This window comes from Lepisosteus platostomus, chromosome 22 (assembly GCF_059453375.1).
Source record: "Lepisosteus platostomus isolate fLepPlt1 chromosome 22, fLepPlt1.hap1, whole genome shotgun sequence".
Taxonomy (NCBI): domain Eukaryota; kingdom Metazoa; phylum Chordata; class Actinopteri; order Semionotiformes; family Lepisosteidae; genus Lepisosteus; species Lepisosteus platostomus.
The window spans coordinates 779,033-792,526 of record NC_142632.1 but is presented as its reverse complement, the minus strand read 5'-3'; the positions used below and the strand labels follow the sequence as shown (position 1 = coordinate 792,526).

At 46.1% G+C, this 13,494-nt stretch overlaps 3 non-coding genes across 3 annotated transcripts; all 3 read left to right on the top strand.

Moving 5' to 3' along the window:
- Positions 1-261: 261 nt before the first annotated feature.
- Positions 262-333, top strand: trnae-uuc (transfer RNA glutamic acid (anticodon UUC)). The gene has a single exon. It is a non-coding gene; the product is annotated as a tRNA-Glu (tRNA).
- Positions 334-778: 445 nt separating this feature from the next.
- Positions 779-851, top strand: trnav-cac (transfer RNA valine (anticodon CAC)). Its single transcript has one exon. It is a non-coding gene; the product is annotated as a tRNA-Val (tRNA).
- An 8,663-nt stretch (positions 852-9,514) lies between these two features.
- trnan-guu (transfer RNA asparagine (anticodon GUU)) lies at positions 9,515-9,588 on the top strand. Its single transcript has one exon. It is a non-coding gene; the product is annotated as a tRNA-Asn (tRNA).
- Positions 9,589-13,494: the final 3,906 nt, after the last annotated feature.

The following is a 13,494-nucleotide window of genomic DNA, read 5'->3' as shown; positions in this document are numbered from 1 at the left end:
GATTCGAACCAGGGTTGTTGCGGCCACAACGCAAAGTACTGACCACTATACGATCACGTAGAGTTACCGATACACACGTGGCAGGGCGGAAAAGGCTGTGCTCTCTTCGTGTGACATAATTCGGGAAAGTCCTGACGTTGCATTTCAACTGAGCCCCAGTATACATTGACCCTTCGACACTCTGAGTGACAACTCTCTTGCGTGTTTTCTCATATTTATGTAGTTTGCTTGCATGATGCCCTGAACAGCAGGGTTGTGCACTCCCATATGGTCTAGCGGTTAGGATTCCTGGTTTTCACCCAGGCGGCCCGGGTTCGACTCCTGGTATGGGAACGTGTCAATTTTGCCTCCTGCTTTCCAAAAGATCAGCACTGTGTATGAAGGAGCCGCATTAAAACTACTCAACGTGCAAAACGTGCGAGAAGAGGGGGCGCTTGTTTCCAGCCGAAACTTCTTGCGTGTGAGACGAGCTGACCATCGCTGCAGGAGGTGGGAGGGTCACTCTGGTAGACAGGGCTGACCTTCGGCAATAGGATTTATACTCTCCAAGATGATATTTGCACTTTCTGGAGAGGCGATTTTCTCCACTTCAGTAGCCCGATTTCGTCGATTGCGTGGAGAGGGAATGTGACGCCGCCTTTCCTGCTCCGTCCATGACAGGCGTGCTGGTCTCTGGAGAGAGAGCACGGTCCATCAGCGCACTCCAATAAAGGCACTGGAAGCAGCTGAATCGCATTAGCGAAGCTCAGCGCTGGGCCGCTGGGCACATCTTACCACAGTTTCCGTAGTGTAGTGGTTATCACGTTCGCCTCACACGCGAAAGGTCCCCGGTTCGAATCCGGGCGGAAACAGACCAGACTCTTTCTGTCGCCACGCACAAAAGGGGATTGGGGATTCGCCTAGCGCTGTGATCGAACAGACCCACTCACCTCTTAGTGTGGCGGGATCTGCACAGTGCATGTCGCAGCGCATCCTGCTTTAACTTCAATGCGCGTCCTGATGTACCCCGGTCTCCCGCGTGACAGGTCCTATACTAACGAGGAAGACATCGCTCTCTCCGACCCCCGGCATTGCGTCCTGACCCACCGTGCTGGAAGCCGACGCGTGCTGTGATTCCTTTACGGACCAGAAATGACAACCGAGGAGCCGAGAGATCATTTCAGCATTTCGCGTCTGAACGGAAAACACAAACGACCAACTCGGAATGACTTGCCTTTGACGCTTATCAAAGCGTTCTTTGTGCATCGAACAGACCCACTCACCTCTTAGTGTGGCGGGATCTGCACAGTGCATGTCGCAGCGCTCCCTGCTTTCACTTCAATGTGCTTCCTGATGTCGAGTCGTGTGCCGTGCGGAGGCTCTGAAAGCGAGAGCAATGAAAAGGTGCACGACGCTGTGAAAGAAAACAGAGAAGTGAAAGGCAGTTCTTTCTCTAAGGAGGTAAAAGAAAAGCTACTCCCTGTCGGAGAAATCGAACCCCGGTCTCCTGCATGACAGGCGGGGATACTTGCCACTATACCAACGAGGAAGACAGCGCACGCTCCGACCCCCGGCATCGTGTCCCGACCCAGCGTGCTGGAAGGCGACGCGTGCTGTGATTCGATTACGGAGCAGAAATGACAACCGAGGAGCCGAGAGATCATTTCAGCTTTTCGCGTCTGAACGGAAAACACAAACGACCAACTCGGAATGACTTGCCTTTGACGCTTATCAAAGCGTTCTTTGTGCATCGAACAGACCCACTCACCTCTTAGTGTGGCGGGATCTGCACAGTGCATGTCGCAGCGCTCCCTGCTTTCACTTCAATGTGCTTCCTGATGTCGAGTCGTGTGCCGTGCGGAGGCTCTGAAAGCGAGAGCAATGAAAAGGTGCACGACGCTGTGAAAGAAAACAGAGAAGTGAAATGCAGTTCTTTCTCTAAGGAGGTAAAAGAAAAGCTACTCCCCGTCGGAGAAATCGAACCCCGGTCTCCTGCATGACAGGCGGGGATACTTGCCACTATACTAACGAGGAAGACAGCGCACGCTCCGACCCCCGGCATCGTGTCCCGACCCAGCGTGCTGGAAGGCGACGCGTGCTGTGATTCCATTACGGAGCAGAAATGACAACCGAGGAGCCGAGAGATCATTTCAGCTTTTCGCGTCTGAACGGAAAACACAAACGACCAACTCGGAATGACTTGCCTTTGACGCTTTTCAAAGCGTTCTTTGTGCACGACGACTGCGCCGCCTAGCAGATACAAATGGGTTGTACAACTTTGAAGTAACAAATGGAAGAGGGCTAAGCCCCCTCTCTTTTAGCCCAGGTTCGATCTGTCTCCCAGACTCACCAGGCGCACGCACACACACACACCCGTGCCGTTGAAGTGCTCTGCTTCATTTCTAAGGGCAACTCAACATTCACTCCTACCCCGAGTGCAGAAAAGACAGCGTCTGCAGCAACAGCAGCTCAGGTCTCTGCCCATCTCCTCTTTTCTGCGGCTCCTGCGGAGTGGAGTCCTGCCTGGAGCTGTGTTTGCAGGCGGCGGCTCCCCGCGCCCTGTCTGTGCGTCGTGAAATTAATTAATAACGTTAATAAATTTATAAAGTAAATTTATAAAGTTATAAATTAGAAATTAATAACGATATAATTATATTCATGTACCGCAACACAAGAATAGTACACACTGTACATTGTCTGTCGATAATGTTTCTGTAGTGCTTTTTCAGCATTCAGCATGTGACTGTGCTGTTGGCGCTGTGGGTTAGGTTCCTGACTTCCATGTCACACGGTCTATGATTGAATCCCATAGAACTATGACTTCATTATTTAACAAACATTTCTTTGAAAAAATGAAACGTTTCCCTTGGTCAGAGATTAAAAAAAACCTCACTTTTTTGAGGTTTTACTGTGCAGAGTGAGGTTTTACCTCACTTTTTTTGAGCAGAAGGTTTACTGTGACCTGAGAAGGGCCGGCATCCAATCACGGTGGTACACACACACGCTCTCACTCATATGAGCTACACGGCTACCAAGATGATCTCGGGTGCGCCGAGCTGGTACGGAACATATTGAACTGATCGACGGCGAATTGTCTCTCAGACAGGCTTTTCACCTCTGAGCTCCCTGACTGACAGTGATCAGCTAGGTAGTGAAACAGTCAGCTGCTTCTAAGCCTTAAACAGCTGCATCTCGGCGCTTCCACGGAGAGATGATTTGAAAGCCGAACATCGCCCATTGGGAACACCTTACTATCACTAGTTTAAGAGACTCTTAAGGTCTTGCAGAGGTGCCTGTCTAATAGCATGCGCTTTGCAAGCTATAGGTGTTTAGGCTGAGGCAGAATGCCTGTTAACAAAATGTTTTTCTAAAGGTGTGTCTAAGTGGCTGCAAAAGGACAACACTCCTGGGGCGCCGTGGCTCAGCTCCTGCACTTGATTATAATGCCGTTACATGTCGAAGCAGTAATTTACGTCATCCTACCACTGCAACACGGGGAATAGAGAGAAATGAGCACACGCTACGAATCGTCTCAATCACTCCCTAGAGTCGTAAGGCGCATTGAAGGGTGCACCCACATCATTAATCGTTGCGCCTCTGTGAAAGGAAAGCTCTTGGGCAGTCTTTGAAACAGCTCGGATGAAACACTTGATTGCTTCCATGTGCATCTGGAGCCCACTTCTTATTTTCACTTCACGCCGCCCAAAGCATTTCTAAAACAGGAGATTCGCGTTTGGGAATGCGCCCTGCCCTACAAATAAAACAGGTCTACGGGTCTGAAACCTGCTCCACGGAAAACAGCTCTGTTGCGCTTTTGATCAAAGGGAGATTCACTGTTCTTACTTTTTGATGACATAACACCCAAAGGGGCTTCTTTGGAGCTGGATTCCAACCAGCATCCTTAAGTTTCTTGGCGGTATCCTTTACAGTCCTCTGTTCGGTCGACAAGGGACTGAAGGGGGCAGCTTTCCTCACACATACAGTGCAATGTACTGTAGTGTTCCCCTTCATTGAATTCGCAGTTCTGCATCAGACCTCTAACTCGTTTCCTTAGCTTGGATTTAAGCCACGAAGCAGGCTTCTACTGTATAAACTTCTAGAGGAATCACAAACTATTTGAGAGGCCACCATCCCAGGGGGACCTGACAAAGTCTATCCCTAAACACCTAGCGCAGTCTCTCGAGAGACTGTCAAAAATCGCTTTCTCTGTTTGCGTTGCAAGTAAGTGAAAAAGCGGTCTCAAACCAGAGCTACTTGGCAGCAGCGGCACGTAAATACCGTTACTGTTACTGCTCGATACCGACGTTAGCCTACTATACCATGTTCAGCCACCGCTAGAAAATGTACGGCTCTAGGACCGGAGCAAACGACAGGAGGGCCAACGCCGAACGGGCACACGTGTCAGACATGGAGCGCGACGAGGATGGGATTCAAACCCATGCGTGAAGAGCACAATGGATTAGCAGTCCATCGCCTTAACCACTCGGCCACCTCGGCAAGGAAACTGGGCTGTCCGGGCATGGGTTGGCGCGCTCCAGATGATCTTTTTCTTTTTTTTCCCTCGTACTCGAGGGTCATTTTCCTGTTCCACATGCGATTTCAACATTTTCCTTGGGAGATGTCAAGCCAGCAAGCCACTGCTGTGGTTCAATGGCCAGTGTGGAGATCAGTGGCCCTGTTGTACACAGAAAGCACATTGAGCTCCTTGGACATGAAAAGTTCCAGATAAAAGCCATTTGTCACCCTTTCTCTTGGTGTTGATGTTGCTATTGTATGTAAAGGTGGCAACTTGCTCAGCGAGCAGGCGGAGCACACACCGAATGCAGATGTGTCTGAGTGGTGTGTCCAAGTGGCTGCAAAAGGACAGGGCTCCTGGGGCGCCGTGGCTTAGTTGCTTAAAGCGCCTGCCTAGTAAACAGGAGACCCTGGCTCTGAATCCCAGCGGTGCCTTTTTTGTTCTGTCTTCTCGAACAGAACTGGTCATTATGGACAACCGCCTACGGCTAGACTTAATTAAATGCAAGCATTCATTTCCTGTCTTGAACGACTTGTTTTTCTTAAAATGGATGCAACTTGCAAAACATGAAATACAAACCTTGCTAATCAGCGCTCGCGGCTGGCAAAAAAAAAAAGAGGTCAGCAATGTTTTTTTCTTTAACCTTAACCCTGCTAATGGAGAAGAGTTAAACGACCGAGTCTATGCAGCTTAAACAGTCCGCACGTCGGGTTCTTAGCTGAAAGGGTGGTAAATCACACTCACCCCAATCCTTAATCTTTTAAAGAGGATACAAAATTGAACCTAGTCGCCACATCACATACATCCTGTTCAACGATAAATAGGTAACATCTGTAGTGTGCTCTCTGAAGGCACTAGTTCTGTAGGATTTGGGATTTACTGAGACAATTATTCATTGTAGCAGTAAATCACAAAGTTGATTCTTTTGATGGCTTTAGAATCCAACCATGCGACATAACTCAAACAACGCACACACACAGGTACTAATACACGAGGATACATTTATTAATACATAGAATATGCATGTAAACCTAACAGATCTTATCGAGAGGGTTATCAGAATACAAAAGGTATATATTCAGTCAGTTACAAAGAGTTACATATATCAAGAGGACATACGTTCAGTATATCATTCATTTAGACCGTTTCGTAAATGAACTTGGTTATAACTTCTACACTAGATACTCAAAACAAGTACATAACTCTTAGGAATTAAATTAACTGGGTAAACTATCACAAAGCTTTAAAAAACTTAACATTTTTATTATCAACAAATTGTAAATACGATGTTTACATTGGCATTATTAATTTTTCACTTGAGTATATGGAGGATTGTGAGAGCAGACCCCCCCTCTTAGGCTACATTTTTAATAAGAAATGGAGGCTGTATGCGTTACAATATAAACATTTACTGTCAAACTTTAAATCAACAGTTGATTTAAAGACAATCTGTCAAAGTGCAATGAAACACAATATTGTTGTTGTTGTTGTTGTTGTTATTGTTGTTTTTATCCTGTAAAGCGTTTTGAGAAGCCACCTTTAAAGGCGCTATATAAAGGCGCTGATTCTTATGGAATGTGTTTACTTTCTTCTTTTTTTTCAGCATAGAATAAACCTGTTACAGTACTTGATTCTTATGGATGCCCGGTTCCGCCGGGGATTCAAAATAAAACATGGAATCACGTGTCTAAGGAAATAGCATTATAACTATATCCATGTACAAACAGTAGAATGTTACATTATTAATTTGGGTGTCTCCTCTTGCCAGAAAGCGCTAAATTGCATTTTGAGTGCGGTTTTTGACTTTTTTTAAATTACAACCCATACATAAGCTGATACTGTTTAGACTTTTAATTATTTTAAACTGTATTACAGCAGCACAATGTGCTTTTTCACGAAACCTAGAGTACTGAAATGTCTTGCGTTGTACAGCTTTTCAGCTAAATATATTTATCGCTTACACCTGACACTTGATGTGCCCGACAAAAACCAGTTGAACAGCTCTGTTGGAGGTTTGCAGATCAGATCAGATTCCCTTCCCCCCACAGAAAGACAGACTTATTAGTCGCTATTCACTGCGACAGCAGCTCCAATTTCAGGCGTAAGCGATAGATCCCAGTTTAGCCGATCTTGTTACAGCATGTTCCAGTTTACTCTTATTAACCATATTAATTTTAAGTGCTTAATGCCATTTTTTGACCACGCACGAATATTCTTATGTCCATACCTTTGCAAGGGAATCAGTGTGAATTGTAATACTAATTAAATAACCGCGGGCACTTTCCACCCCCTCTGACAGCAGGAACATAACCCATTCTCAGCTCAGCAGCTCATTACAATATAGGGTGTTCAAATCTTTTGCTGCCTCAAAAAGCTTTAGAGAACTTAACATTTCTATTATCAACAAATTGTAAATACGACGTTTACATTGGCATTACTAATTTTTCACTTGAGTGTATGGAGGATTGTCAGCTGTCACTGAGAGCAGTTAATTAAATGTATTTTTTGATTCACAATCAGACAAATGCAACATAAATTGTTATCTTTGTCTTCTAAGTATATTAATAAACTTTCAGCATAGCTTTCTCCTAGTTTAGATTAATTTTTCTTGGGATTTTGGGATCAAACGTGGAAAGATTAGATTAGTAATCGTTTTTATTTTTTAAATACATTTTAGAAAAGTGTAATCTATACTTAAAAGCTGTATAAAAGCTGTATAAAAGACACTCGATATTAATGGAGTTTAGTTGATACTTTTTAAACTTTTAATTATTTTAAATTGTATTACAGCATTGTACACATGCTTAAAAGAGAAGAAAACGCAAGCCTTCTTCAGGTGTGAGGGCATTCTGCTCAGAATGAAACACTAAAATGTAATGTAGGCTCTGAATGGGTTCAATTATGATTTGGGCTTGATTAAGGTCGCTGCCTTTCATCCAAAATCCTGCTTGAATCCTTCTAAACTAAAAATTAGACATGAGCAGGGGCTCTGGTGAAATTTCTCTTTTTTTAATTTCTCTTTTTTTCTTGGAAAAATAACTTACCCGCTGCAATCCGGGCACAGAAGGATTAAAAGAAGCCAGACAGGCAGGGGGAAGAGTGAGTTCTAGATAAAGAGGTATCCAGGTAACAGTGAAGGTAACAGCCGCAGACGTGGCCTACTTAGCCCGCCAGGGTTACCCTACTCTTCCGGAGGAGGCCCACCGGGAAATAGCGCTCCAGGCGTTCCTGGCCCCGGCGCCGACTGAGGTGCAGTGCCACGTGATGCTGGCCGCACTGGTCCCCTTGGAGCAGGCCTTGGCTCTGGCTGAGCAGACTGATGCCGTATTCGAGGAAACCGGTGGGCGCCAACGGAGGGGCGCACGGGGAATCAGATGGGGAGGAGGAGACGCCCAGCGCGACGATGCTGGGGGAGCGATGACGGCTGGTCATCTGCCACTGCTGTGGGGAGAGGGGACACATCGCAGGCAACATGAAATTGTCAGGGACATTCAGCTATATACAAAGAAGAGACAGACAAAGTAATAATTCTATATTAACGTGGCCTACATATTGACGCAATGATCAAACTAACTGACATGTTCTGATTCAGATCCCCTGCAGTTCATAATAATTAGAACAATAGCAATGCTGAGTCCTCCCCACCCTACTGAGCACAAATTCAGCTGCTCTCCAGTTCTGTTCTGCATGTTTTTTCATTGCAATTGAGCTCGGAGCTGGAGATGATCTCCATACAGTTCTGTGTTAACTAGCCCGCACTTGCGTGCTAATTTACGGGTTGTGGCAAATGCTTTTTTATAGTTCATATACATGACGGCAACCTGTTACCGAGGAACCTGAGAGGTTTAAAAGCCTCACGAGCCAGGCAGGACTCCAACCTACAATCTTCTGATTCGAAGTCAAACGTGTTATCCATTACGACACTGGCCCATGGAACATGCGCTTGCACTCTACCACAGAGAACAGAAAAAGTGTTGATGTGTCGTGCTGAAATTCCGATTGATTTTGAATTCAAAGAAAAAAGGTTTTCTTCCAAAACACCATGAAATTGTCACATCTTGCAGACAATAGGTGTATTCCATGTTGAAAAGAGAAGAAAGAAAACCATGGAGCCTTTTACAGGTGTGAGGCTTCTTCAGGTGTGAGAAGACCTCACAGTCGAAATGCTGTGTTTCCGTTCTTCTCTTTTCAGCATGCAATAAACCTATTACTTGATCCTTTGCAGCCGAGGCATGCTGAAGTAGCTACCCAGCTGAACATCTAGCAGACTCTACAGTACTTCTCTCCTGTAGAAGTAAAGCAGGGCTTGCTGGGTGAGCTTTTGCTCCGGTAAATTAGGTCACGTGTCATGTTAAATCACTTCTTCTAAACACAACATTTGCTGGTGCTAGCTTTCCCCATGAAAAGAGACATTTCCCTTACAGTACATGACATATAGTTTTTATTCTATCAATAAGTATAGAAATTAAACAAAAGAAAAAATGGTGTCGCCAAAGAATGCACAGCTCTGTCGCCTTGGGGAGGTGTCAAGGGCATTGAGCTCCTTGGACATGAAAAGTGCCTGATAAATGCCATTTCTCATCATTTCTCTTGGCGTCAGTTCTGCTATTAAATTGGACGGAGGCAACGGGCTCAGAGAGCAGGTTAAGTGCACACCGAATGCAGATGTGTCTAAGTGTCTGTAAAAGCGCGGTGCTCCGCTGGTGCTGTTCCCTAGTGGCTTAAAGTGCCCGCCTAGTAAGCAGGCGATCCTGGGTCTGAATACCAGCGGTGCCTCTCTCCGTGTCTTGTTGTGCCGAATGTCTCATTTCAGACAAACATGTACAGCTTGGTTCAGTTTAATGCAAGAATTCATTTCCTTTCTGGAATAACTTGTTTTTGAAGAAATCCATACAGCTTGTGAAAGATGAAATCCATTTCTTGGTTGTCAGTGGAAAAAGATTGCCGGCTGCAAGAAGCGCAAGTGATTGTTTTCTTTGACCATAAACCTGCAAATGTAGAGAGCACAAGCGGCCGTCAGTCTCTGTGGTGCAATCGGTTAGCGCGTTCGGCTGTTAACCGAAAGGTTGGTGGTTCAAGCCCACCCAGGGACGCATGTCTCAGTTTTTCCAATGTAAACATCATCACCGCTAAAGAAGATGGTGCAAAAGGCTCCACAGTCGAAACATTGTGCTTCTTTTCTTCTCTTTTCAGCATGGAGTAAACCTTTGCTTGATCCTTTGCAGCCTACGCATGCTGACACAGCTACCTTTCTCTTAACGCGCCTCAATCATTATTCACCAAAACCATCAGCAGAATGTGTCGCCTTTGTGGTGATGTCACTCCTCTGCTTCACAAATGTCCTTAGTGACGGACCATTCCTTTCTACCATTTTTCCGGAGCGGTTATTGATTGCTCCATCATTTCCCTCATACTTTCCATCCCTAGATTGAAAAAAAAAAACAGAAACAGGCTGACAGGACGACAATCAAATTGCAAAAACTCATCAAAGCACTCGATAGAGTATTTGAATCCACAAGTAGCTACGAGCAACTTTGTCCTGGCTTGCATGAAAGTCGGAAAATGTCAAAAAGAAAAAGATGGTGGCTTTTTCATATTTGTTCTTTTATTTTTAGTTCGTTGGCTCTTCTGTCCATTGTCCTCCTGCCTGGCTCTTGACCTGTGACTGTCTGAACGCACACGTTAGACTTTCAGGCGGGGGATTTGTCCTGAGCCTCTGTGAAAGACCCACCCACCCCCATAAATAACTGCTCTAGAAACACATGATTGCAAAACTAAACCACAGCTTAAAGAGGAGCTTGTCATGACCGCCAGGCAGTTAAGACCAACTCTTAAGCGATCTAATCAGCACCAGCAGTGGGTGATTATTAACAAACGCTGCCGCACGAGTTAACCCACCTGCACACACTCCAATGTGCGGTACACAGTGCTATTTTTACCATCTTTACCTGCTTCCCGCTGCTCGGTATTGAGTCTATTCCTTCAGAGCTCTACCTGGCATTTTTTTCTACCTGGCTACTTAGGAGCCGAGAGATCATTTCAGCTTTTCGCGTCTGAACGGAAAACACAAACGACCAACTCGGAATGACTTGCCTTTGACGCTTATCAAAGCGTTCTTTGTGCATCGAACAGACCCACTCACCTCTTAGTGTGGCGGGATCTGCACAGTGCATGTCGCAGCGCTCCCTGCTTTCACTTCAATGTGCTTCCTGATGTCGAGTCGTGTGCCGTGCGGAGGCTCTGAAAGCGAGAGCAATGAAAAGGTGCACGACGCTGTGAAAGAAAACAGAGAAGTGAAATGCAGTTCTTTCTCTAAGGAGGTAAAAGAAAAGCTACTCCCCGTCGGAGAAATCGAACCCCGGTCTCCTGCATGACAGGCGGGGATACTTGCCACTATACTAACGAGGAAGACAGCGCACGCTCCGACCCCCGGCATCGTGTCCCGACCCAGCGTGCTGGAAGGCGACGCGTGCTGTGATTCCATTACGGAGCAGAAATGACAACCGAGGAGCCGAGAGATCATTTCAGCTTTTCGCGTCTGAACGGAAAACACAAACGACCAACTCGGAATGACTTGCCTTTGACGCTTTTCAAAGCGTTCTTTGTGCACGACGACTGCGCCGCCTAGCAGATACAAATGGGTTGTACAACTTTGAAGTAACAAATGGAAGAGGGCTAAGCCCCCTCTCTTTTAGCCCAGGTTCGATCTGTCTCCCAGACTCACCAGGCGCACGCACACACACACACCCGTGCCGTTGAAGTGCTCTGCTTCATTTCTAAGGGCAACTCAACATTCACTCCTACCCCGAGTGCAGAAAAGACAGCGTCTGCAGCAACAGCAGCTCAGGTCTCTGCCCATCTCCTCTTTTCTGCGGCTCCTGCGGAGTGGAGTCCTGCCTGGAGCTGTGTTTGCAGGCGGCGGCTCCCCGCGCCCTGTCTGTGCGTCGTGAAATTAATTAATAACGTTAATAAATTTATAAAGTAAATTTATAAAGTTATAAATTAGAAATTAATAACGATATAATTATATTCATGTACCGCAACACAAGAATAGTACACACTGTACATTGTCTGTCGATAATGTTTCTGTAGTGCTTTTTCAGCATTCAGCATGTGACTGTGCTGTTGGCGCTGTGGGTTAGGTTCCTGACTTCCATGTCACACGGTCTATGATTGAATCCCATAGAACTATGACTTCATTATTTAACAAACATTTCTTTGAAAAAATGAAACGTTTCCCTTGGTCAGAGATTAAAAAAAACCTCACTTTTTTGAGGTTTTACTGTGCAGAGTGAGGTTTTACCTCACTTTTTTTGAGCAGAAGGTTTACTGTGACCTGAGAAGGGCCGGCATCCAATCACGGTGGTACACACACACGCTCTCACTCATATGAGCTACACGGCTACCAAGATGATCTCGGGTGCGCCGAGCTGGTACGGAACATATTGAACTGATCGACGGCGAATTGTCTCTCAGACAGGCTTTTCACCTCTGAGCTCCCTGACTGACAGTGATCAGCTAGGTAGTGAAACAGTCAGCTGCTTCTAAGCCTTAAACAGCTGCATCTCGGCGCTTCCACGGAGAAATGATTTGAAAGCCGAACATCGCCCATTGGGAACACCTTACTATCACTAGTTTAAGAGACTCTTAAGGTCTTGCAGAGGTGCCTGTCTAATAGCATGCGCTTTGCAAGCTATAGGTGTTTAGGCTGAGGCAGAATGCCTGTTAACAAAATGTTTTTCTAAAGGTGTGTCTAAGTGGCTGCAAAAGGACAACACTCCTGGGGCGCCGTGGCTCAGCTCCTGCACTTGATTATAATGCCGTTACATGTCGAAGCAGTAATTTACGTCATCCTACCACTGCAACACGGGGAATAGAGAGAAATGAGCACACGCTACGAATCGTCTCAATCACTCCCTAGAGTCGTAAGGCGCATTGAAGGGTGCACCCACATCATTAATCGTTGCGCCTCTGTGAAAGGAAAGCTCTTGGGCAGTCTTTGAAACAGCTCGGATGAAACACTTGATTGCTTCCATGTGCATCTGGAGCCCACTTCTTATTTTCACTTCACGCCGCCCAAAGCATTTCTAAAACAGGAGATTCGCGTTTGGGAATGCGCCCTGCCCTACAAATAAAACAGATCTACGGGTCTGAAACCTGCTCCACGGAAAACAGCTCTGTTGCGCTTTTGATCAAAGGGAGATTCACTGTTCTTACTTTTTGATGACATAACACCCAAAGGGGCTTCTTTGGAGCTGGATTCCAACCAGCATCCTTAAGTTTCTTGGCGGTATCCTTTACAGTCCTCTGTTCGGTCGACAAGGGACTGAAGGGGGCAGCTTTCCTCACACATACAGTGCAATGTACTGTAGTGTTCCCCTTCATTGAATTCGCAGTTCTGCATCAGACCTCTAACTCGTTTCCTTAGCTTGGATTTAAGCCACGAAGCAGGCTTCTACTGTATAAACTTCTAGAGGAATCACAAACTATTTGAGAGGCCACCATCCCAGGGGGACCTGACAAAGTCTATCCCTAAACACCTAGCGCAGTCTCTCGAGAGACTGTCAAAAATCGCTTTCTCTGTTTGCGTTGCAAGTAAGTGAAAAAGCGGTCTCAAACCAGAGCTACTTGGCAGCAGCGGCACGTAAATACCGTTACTGTTACTGCTCGATACCGACGTTAGCCTACTATACCATGTTCAGCCACCGCTAGAAAATGTACGGCTCTAGGACCGGAGCAAACGACAGGAGGGCCAACACCGAACGGGCACACGTGTCAGACATGGAGCGCGACGAGGATGGGATTCAAACCCATGCGTGAAGAGCACAATGGATTAGCAGTCCATCGCCTTAACCACTCAGCCACCTCAGCAAGGAAACTGGGCTGTCCGGGCATGGGTTGGCGCGCTCCAGATGATCTTTTTCTTTTTTTTCCCTCGTACTCGAGGGTCATTTTCCTGTTCCACATGCGATTTCAACATTTTCCTTGGGAGATGTCAA